The following is an 8,425-nucleotide window of genomic DNA, read 5'->3' as shown; positions in this document are numbered from 1 at the left end:
GCAGAATGGCCAGTAGATGGCACTATGAGCCATATATACTTCGTAAGAGAAATCCTTTGAGAGTGATCCTAGTGATTTATTCCCCCTCCACTACTATCTGTGTCCTGCCTCCTTCTCCCTCCCTCCTGCTCCCTATCCCGTTCTACATCTTTCTCAACTGTTGTAATATGTTTGGGCCTGACTAGCCCCATATGGCATTGTATGGTATGACGTGCTGCACATATGTCTATCTATCTGAGCAGTGTGAAAGGACATGGTGACAATGACTATAACCGACTATAACCCCATGTATCCAATCTCTCTCTCTAGGGGCAGCCGGCAGCCTAGCGGTTAGAGCATTGGGCCAGTAACCGAAAGGTCACTGGTTTGAACACCCGAGTCGACAAGGTGAAAAATCTGTCGATGTGCCTTGAGCAAGGCACTTAACCATAATTAGCTCCAGAGGCACTGTACTACACATTTCACTGCACCTAACTGGTGTATGTGACAAAAACATAATTGTTTTCTTATACAGCCTCAGCTGCCTTGCTTCCAGCACTGTGGCTGCAAAATCAAGTACAGCCCTTTAACCATTACATGTTTGAGGCTGCAATTCAATCACACCTGGGTGTATGCTGCACTTGCTTAAAAATACTCTCCGGGATCTTAAGCACAACAAATTCGTATCATATTGCACACATTGGATTCGTAACATATCACACTAATTGCAAAAATCACACATCATACATATTGTAAAATTTGTGACATGGATGATGTAGTACACAATTAGATGATGTAGTACACAATTTGATGACCTAGTACACAAATATTGGGACCCGTTTTGGCTCCTGAACACCACTTTCAAAACTAGTGGCTGAAATTATACAAAAGTTTGAGAGTGCATCTTTAATACAAGCAAGACTTAGACTTAGACTCCCAAAGCTGGAACAACTACAGCGCCTTCAGAAAATATTCACACCCCTTGACTTTTTCCACATTTTGTTGTTACAGCCTAAATTTAAAATGGATTAAATTTAGATTTTGTGTCACTGATCTACAAACAAGACCCCATAATGTCAAAGTGGATTTATGTTTCTAGAAATGTTTACAAATTAATAAAAAATAAAAAGCTGAAATGTCTTGAGTCACTAAGTATTCAACCCCTTTGTAATAGCAAACACAAATAAGTTCAGGAGTAGAAATGTACTTAACAAGTCACATAATAAGTTGCATGGACTCACTCTGTGTGCAATATGTGTTTAAACATGCTTTTTAAATGACTATCCAATCTCTGTACCCCACACATACAATTATCTGTAAGGTCCCTCAGTCAAGCAGTGAATTTCAAGCACAGATTTAACCACAAAGACCAGAGAAGAAGGGCACAAATTGGTAGACGTGTAAAAAAACAAAAACAGATATGGAATATCCCTTGGTGTTAAAAATTACACTTGTATCAATACACTCAATCACTACAAAGATACAGACGCCCTTCCTAACTCATTTGCCGGAGAGGAAGGAAACCGCTCAGGGATTTCACCATGAGCAGTGGTGTAAAGTACTTAAGTAAAAATACTTGAAAGTACTACTTAAGTAGTTTTTTGGGGGCATCTGTACTTTACTTTACGATTTATATTTTTGACAACTTTTCCTTTTACTTCACTACATTCCTAAAGAAAATAGTGTACTTTTTACTCCATACATTTTCCCTGACACCCAAAAGTGCATTTTCAACGCTTATCAAGAGATCATCCCTACTGCCTCTGATCTGGTGGACTCACTAAACAGTGTGAGTGTTGGAGCATGCCCCTGGTTGTCCATAAATAAATAAAGAAACAAGAAAATGGTACCATCTGGTTTGCTTAATAGAAGAAATTAGAAAGTGTTTATACATTTACTTTTGATAGTTAACTATATTTTAGTAATTACATTTATTTTACTTTTTAGACTTTAACTCAAGTAGTATTTTACTGGGTGACTTTCACTTTTACTTGAGTCATTTTCCATTAAAGTATCTTTACTTTTACGCAAGTATGGCAATTGGGTACTTTTTCCACGACTGACCATGAGGCCAATTGTGATATTAAAACAGTTGAGGAGTTTAATGGATTCGACAGGAGATAACTGAGGATGGATCAACAACATTGTATTTACTCCACAATGCTAACATAAATGACAGACTTAAAATAAGAAAGCCTATATAGAATAAACATATTCCAAACATGCATGCTCTTTGCAATAAGGCAAAGTAATACTGCAAAAAATGTGGCAAATAAATAAACTTTTTGTCCTGAATACACATTTGTATGGGGAAAATCTAACACAACACATGACTGAGTACCACTCTTCATATTTTCAAGCATGGTGGTGGCTGCATCATGTTATGGGTATGCTTGTCATAAGCAGGAACTATGGAGTTTTTAGGATAAAAATAAATGGAATAGAGTTAAGCACAGGAAAAAATCCTAGAGTAAAACTTCTTTCACCTTTCAGCAGGACAATTACCGAAAACACAAGGCCAAATATACACTGGAGTTGCTTACCAAGATGACATTGAATGTTCCTGAGTGGCATAGTTACAGTTTTGATTTAAATCGGCTTGAAAATCTATGGCAAGACTTGAAAATGGCTGACTAGCAATGATCAACAACCAACTTGACAGCTTGAATAATTTTTTAAAGAATAATGGGTAAATATTATACAATCTAGGTGTGCAAAGACTCACAGCTGTAATCGCTGCCAAAAGTGATTATAACATGTATTGATTCAGGGGGTTGAATACTTATCTAATAAAGATAGTGTTTTATTTTCCAATTATATATTTAAAAAATTGACATTATGGTATTTTGTGTAGTTCATTGACAGAAAACAGAAATTAAATAAATTTTAATCCCACTTGTGGAGAAAGTCAAGGGTTGTGAATACTTTCTTAAGGCACTCTATATAGCAGAGAAAGACTTGCAGTCAGTTGTGCCAGAGAAAGAGCAAGTAAGTGTTTTCCTTGGCTCATGAACACTTAGTGGAGGAGATCCAATAGCAGTCAGCACTCCTGGTCAGGTAGACTGATGAGAAAGAATAATTAGTAATACAAACCACCTCATTCCCTCCGGGGTGGCTCAATACAAGTACAACTCTCCTACAATTTGCCACTGATGTTTGAGGGCATGATAAGAGGGTGTACGTTCACGTTGTCTATATTGAAAGGCCTGAAATGAGAAAAGATGGGCTGGCCGCCAAATGCAGCTGTATAATTAGTTGCTTACCTTAGCACTGTACTGTATTGGATGTAAATGGCCTGCCGTAGGGCCCTGCATGGCAGTGACACCAGGTCTATAAATAAACCCCAGGCTGAGGCTGTGTCCCAAATGTCACCCTGTTACCTATATACAGTAGCGCACTACTTTTGACCAGTGACCTATGGGCCCTGGTCAAAAGTAGGACACTACAAAGGGCATAGGGTGCCATTTGGGATGTAGCCTGAGTCCTCCAGGCTGACTGAAGGTCCCTCACACAGCCAGGCAGGCAGGCAGGGGAAGACAAAGGGTCTACACCAGTGACTAATGAGTCTGGCTGATCAGTTACCACAGAGGTTGACAGCTAAGGACCCTCTCTGTGGGAGAGGAGAAAAACAGGGAGGTACTGTATGTGACGAGGTGAGCCCAGGAGAGGCAGGTAGAGAGAAACTAGGATCCCTAACGGAGCTTTCTACACTGTACAGGGAACAACCAACCATGATCAGAGGCTCACATTTAGAGTTGTAGTGCGGTTGAGAGTTGTGTTTAATTTGTCATTAGAGTTGTACATTTCTGGTTCAAATCAAATACATTTTTATTGGTCACATACACATGGTTAACAGATGTTAATGCGAGTGTAGCGAAATGCTTTAGCTTCTAGTTCCGACAGTGCAGTAATATCTAACAAGTAATCGAACAAATTCACAACGACTACCTTATACACACAATGTAAGGGGATGGAATAAGAATATAAATATATGGATGTGCGATGGCCATGAAGCATAGGCAAGATGCAATAGATGGTATAAAATATAGTATATACATATTTTTTTTAAATGTAACTAGGCAAGTCAGTTAAGAACAAATTCTTAATTACATTGACACTCTAGGAACAGTGGGTTAACTGACTTGTTCAGGGGCAGAGCGACAGATTTTTACCTTGTCAGCTCAGGGATTTGATCTAGCCACCTTTCGGTTACTGGCCCAACACTCTAACCACTAGGCTACCTGCCACCCCTGAACAACAAGTTGAGTTATATGAGTTGAGTAATGTAGGATATGTAAACATTATTCAAGTGGCATTATTTAAAGTGACTAGTGATACCTTTATTAAATCCATTTATTAAAGTGGCCAGTGATTTGAGTCTGTATGTTGGCAGCAGCCTCTCTATGTTATTGATGGCTGTTTAACAGTCTGATGGCCTTGAGATAGAAGCTGTTTTTCAGTCTCTCGGCCCCAGATTTGATGCACCTGTACTGGCCTCGCCTTCTGGATGATAGCGGGGTGAACAGGCAGTGGCTCGGGTGGTTGTTGTCCTTGATGATCTTTTTGGCCTTCCTGTGACATCGGGCGCTGTAGATGTCCTGGAGGGCAGATAGTTTGCCCCCGGTGATGCCACACTACCGTCTGGAGAGCCTTGCGGTTGAGGGCGGCGCAGTTGCCATACCAGGCAGTGATACAGCCCGACAGGATGCTCTCAATTGTGCATCTGTAAAAGTTTGTGTGTTTTAGATGACAAGTGTTTGAGTGTTGAGTGTTTTAGATGACAAGCCAAATTTCTTCAGCCTCCTGAGGTTGAAGAGGCGCTGTTATACCTTCTTCACCACGCTGTCTGTGTGGGTGGACCATTTCAGTTTGTCCGTGATGTGTACGCCGAGGAGCATAAAACTTTCCACCTTCTCCACTACTGTTCTGTCGATGTGGATAGGGTGCTCCCTCTGCTGTTTCCTGAAGTCCACAATCATCTCCCTTGTTTTGTTGACATTGAGTGAGAGGATATTTTTCTGGCACCACACTCCGAGGGCCCTCACCTCCTCCCTGTAGGGTGTCTCGTTGTTGTTGGTAATAAAGTCTACCACTGTAGTGTCATCTGCAAGCTTGATGATTGAGTTGGAGGCGTGCATGGCCACGCAGTCATGGGTGGACAGGGAGTACAGGAGACGGCTGAGAACGCACCCTTGTGGTGCCCCAGTGTTGAGGATCAGCGGGGTGGAGATGTTGTTTCCTACCTTCACCTCCTGGGGGGCGGCCCATCAGAAAGTCCAGGTCCCAGTTGCACAGGGCGGGGTCAAGACCCAGGGTCTCAAGCTTAATGATGAGTGGGAGGGTACTATGGAGGGTACTATGGTGTTCAATGCTGAGCTGTAGTCAATGAACAGCATTCTTACATAGGTATTCCTCTTGTCCAGATGGGATAGGGCAGTGTGCAGTGGGATGGCGATTGCATCATCTGTGGACCTATTGGGGCATTAAGCAAATTGGAGTGGGTCTAGGGTATCAGGTAGGGTGGATGTGATATGATCTTTGACTAGTCTCTCAAAGTTCTTCATGATGACAGAAGTGAGTGCTGCGGGGCGATAGTCATTTAGTTCAGTTACCTTAGCTTTCTTGAGAACAGGAACAATGGTGGCCATCTTGAAGCATGTGGGGACAGCAGACTGGGATAGGGATTGATTGAATATGTCCGTAAACACACCAGCCAGCTGGTCTGCGCATACTCTGAGGACGCGGCTAGGGATGCCGTCTGGGCCGGCAGCTTTGCGAGGGTTAACACGTCTAAACGTTTTACTCATGTCGGCCACGGAGAAGGAGAGCCTACAGTCTTTGGTAGCGGCCCGTGTCGGTGGCACTGTATTGTCCTCAAAGCGCGCAAAGAAGTTGTTTAATTTGTCTGGGAGCAAGACGTCGATGTCCGCAACAGGGCTGGTTTTCTTTTCGTAATCTGTGATTGTCTGAAGACCCTGCCACATTCGTCTCGTGTTTGAGTCGTTCAATTGCGACTCTACTTTGTCTCTATACTGACGCCTGCTTGTTTGATTGCCTTGTGGAGGGAATAACTACACTTTTTGGATTCGGTCATGTTTCCAGTCGCCTTGCCATGATTAAATGCGGTGGTTCGCCCTTTCAGTTTCAGTTTTGCTAAACCATCAATCTACGGTTTCTGGTTAGGGAAGGTTTTAATAGTCACAGTGAGTACAACATCTCCAATGCACTTCCTAATAAACTCACTCACCGAGTCAGCGCATACGTCAAGGTTATTGTCTGAGGCTACTCGGAACATATGCCAGTCCACGTGATCGAAGCAATCTTAAAGCGTTGGATCCGATTGGTCAGACCAGCATTGGATAGACCTAAGCACGGGCGCTTCCTGGTTTAATTTCTGCCTATAGGAGAGGAGCAACAAGATAGAGTCATGGTCAGATTTGCCAAAGGGAGGGCGGGGGAGGGCCTTGTATGCATCGCGGAAGTTAGAGTAGCAGTGGTCCAGTTATTTGCTAGTGCGGGTACTACAATCAATGTGCTTGTAGAATTTAGGTAGCCTTGTTCTCAAATTAGCTTTGTTAAAATCTCCAGCTACAGTAAATGCAGCCTTAGGATACTGTATATGGTTTCCAGTTTACATAGAGTCCAGTGAAGTTCTTTCAGGGCCGTCGAGGGATCTGCTTGGGGGGGATAAACACGGCTGTGACTATAATCAACGAGAATTCTCTTGGGAGATAATGAGGTCGGCATTTGATTGTAAGGAATTCTAGGTCAGGTGAACAAAAGGACTTGAGTTCCTGTATGCTGTTATGATTACACCATGAGTCGTTAATCATGAGGCATACACCCCCGCCTTTCTTCTTACCAGAGAGATGTTCGTTTCTGTTGGTGCGACGCATGAAGAAACCCGGTGGATGTACCGACTCTGACAACATATCCCGAGTGAGCCATGTTTCCGTGAAACAGAGAATGTTACAATCTCTGATGTTTCTCTGGAAGGCAACTTGTGCCCTAATTTCGTCCACCTTGTTGTTTAAAGACTGGATATTCTACTAATATGCTAAGAAGCGGTGGATGGTGTGCTCGCCTTCTAAGTCGGACCAGGAGGCCGCTCCGTCTGCCTCTCCTGCGGCAACAACGTTGTTTTGGGTCGGCTTCTGGGATAAGATCCCACGTCCAGGGGGGAGGTCCGAACAAAGGATCCGCTTCGGGAAAGTCGTATTTCTGGTCGTAATGTTCTTAAGTTGACGTCGCTCTTATATTCAATAGTTCTTCCTGGCTGTATGTAATAACACTTAAGATTTTCTGGGCTTACAATGTAAGAAATAATACATAAAAAAGCGAATTACTGCATAGTTCCGTAAGGACTTGAAGCGAGGCGACCATCTCTGTCGGCGCCATCTTTTTGGGGGGATATATTGAAGAGTTTGTGTAAAAGGGAAAATGTAGTTGTCTGTAGAGTCTTATCTCTGGATTGGGTTTCCAGGTTATGGTATGGAGCCAGACGATGATCTGAGAGACATGAGATCAGGGCTCAGGGTGGACAGCTGAACCTCACATTCTTTACCGGAGTCAAACTCATTAGCCTGTCCCACCACCATCTGTACCCCGCCACACTTTCACCACCATCCACATACTCTACCCCATGCAGAGGGATCAATTGACTTTAAACATAGCTTGTTGGTTATTACAATGAACAACATTATTTTATCATAAATCGAAAATACATCAATGGCCTCTACCTAAATGCACATTGCTGAATTCCAAGTAAACAACACAACTGCTCTCAGGTAAAAATACATATATATATATAAACATTTATATACATGATATACATTATATACAAAGGCACAAAAAGTAATGTATTTATTTTGACTGCATCATGAGTGAAATCCCTAAGAATTGGGTATGAGTGCATGGATAACCTCCAACACCTGAAGAGACAGTGTCCACTGGTGCCATTTGTTGTTGTTTAAATATTGACTGACACCCAATTATGCCACTAAGACTCCTGATGAGATGTTTCCATTTGCTCTATTTAACTTTGTAGACTTTGATAAGGTCCACGCTTCCATTGGAGCTGGGGGTTAATGCTGCTGTTGCCGGGACAGGCGTCTGGACCACTTCTGTTGCCCAATTTCCAGCCCAATTCAGGGGGACAAAGGGAGAGTAGGCGCCTGGTTGTCCATGAGCACTCTCCATCATGTTGGGCTCTCCGTAAGAGACATATAGACAATGCATTGAGAAGTCAGGGGCCAGGGGCACACAGAGGCTGGGCCGGGCTGGGGTGGAGTAGGGTGGGGGCAGAGAGATGGAGCCTGCCCTGGGGAGCAGTGTGTCCTCCCCAGAGAGTATAGGCATCAGAGGCTCTGCAAGAGGCAGATTGCAGATCAATGAGAGAGAGGAGGAGTGGGTGTGAACCCGCACCTGTTTAATAAATCACTATGGA

Source organism: Salvelinus sp. IW2-2015, linkage group LG4p, assembly GCF_002910315.2.
Source record: "Salvelinus sp. IW2-2015 linkage group LG4p, ASM291031v2, whole genome shotgun sequence".
Lineage (NCBI taxonomy): Eukaryota > Metazoa > Chordata > Actinopteri > Salmoniformes > Salmonidae > Salvelinus > Salvelinus sp. IW2-2015.
The sequence above is the reverse complement of the archived record's forward strand: the minus strand, read 5'-3'. Positions refer to the sequence as shown.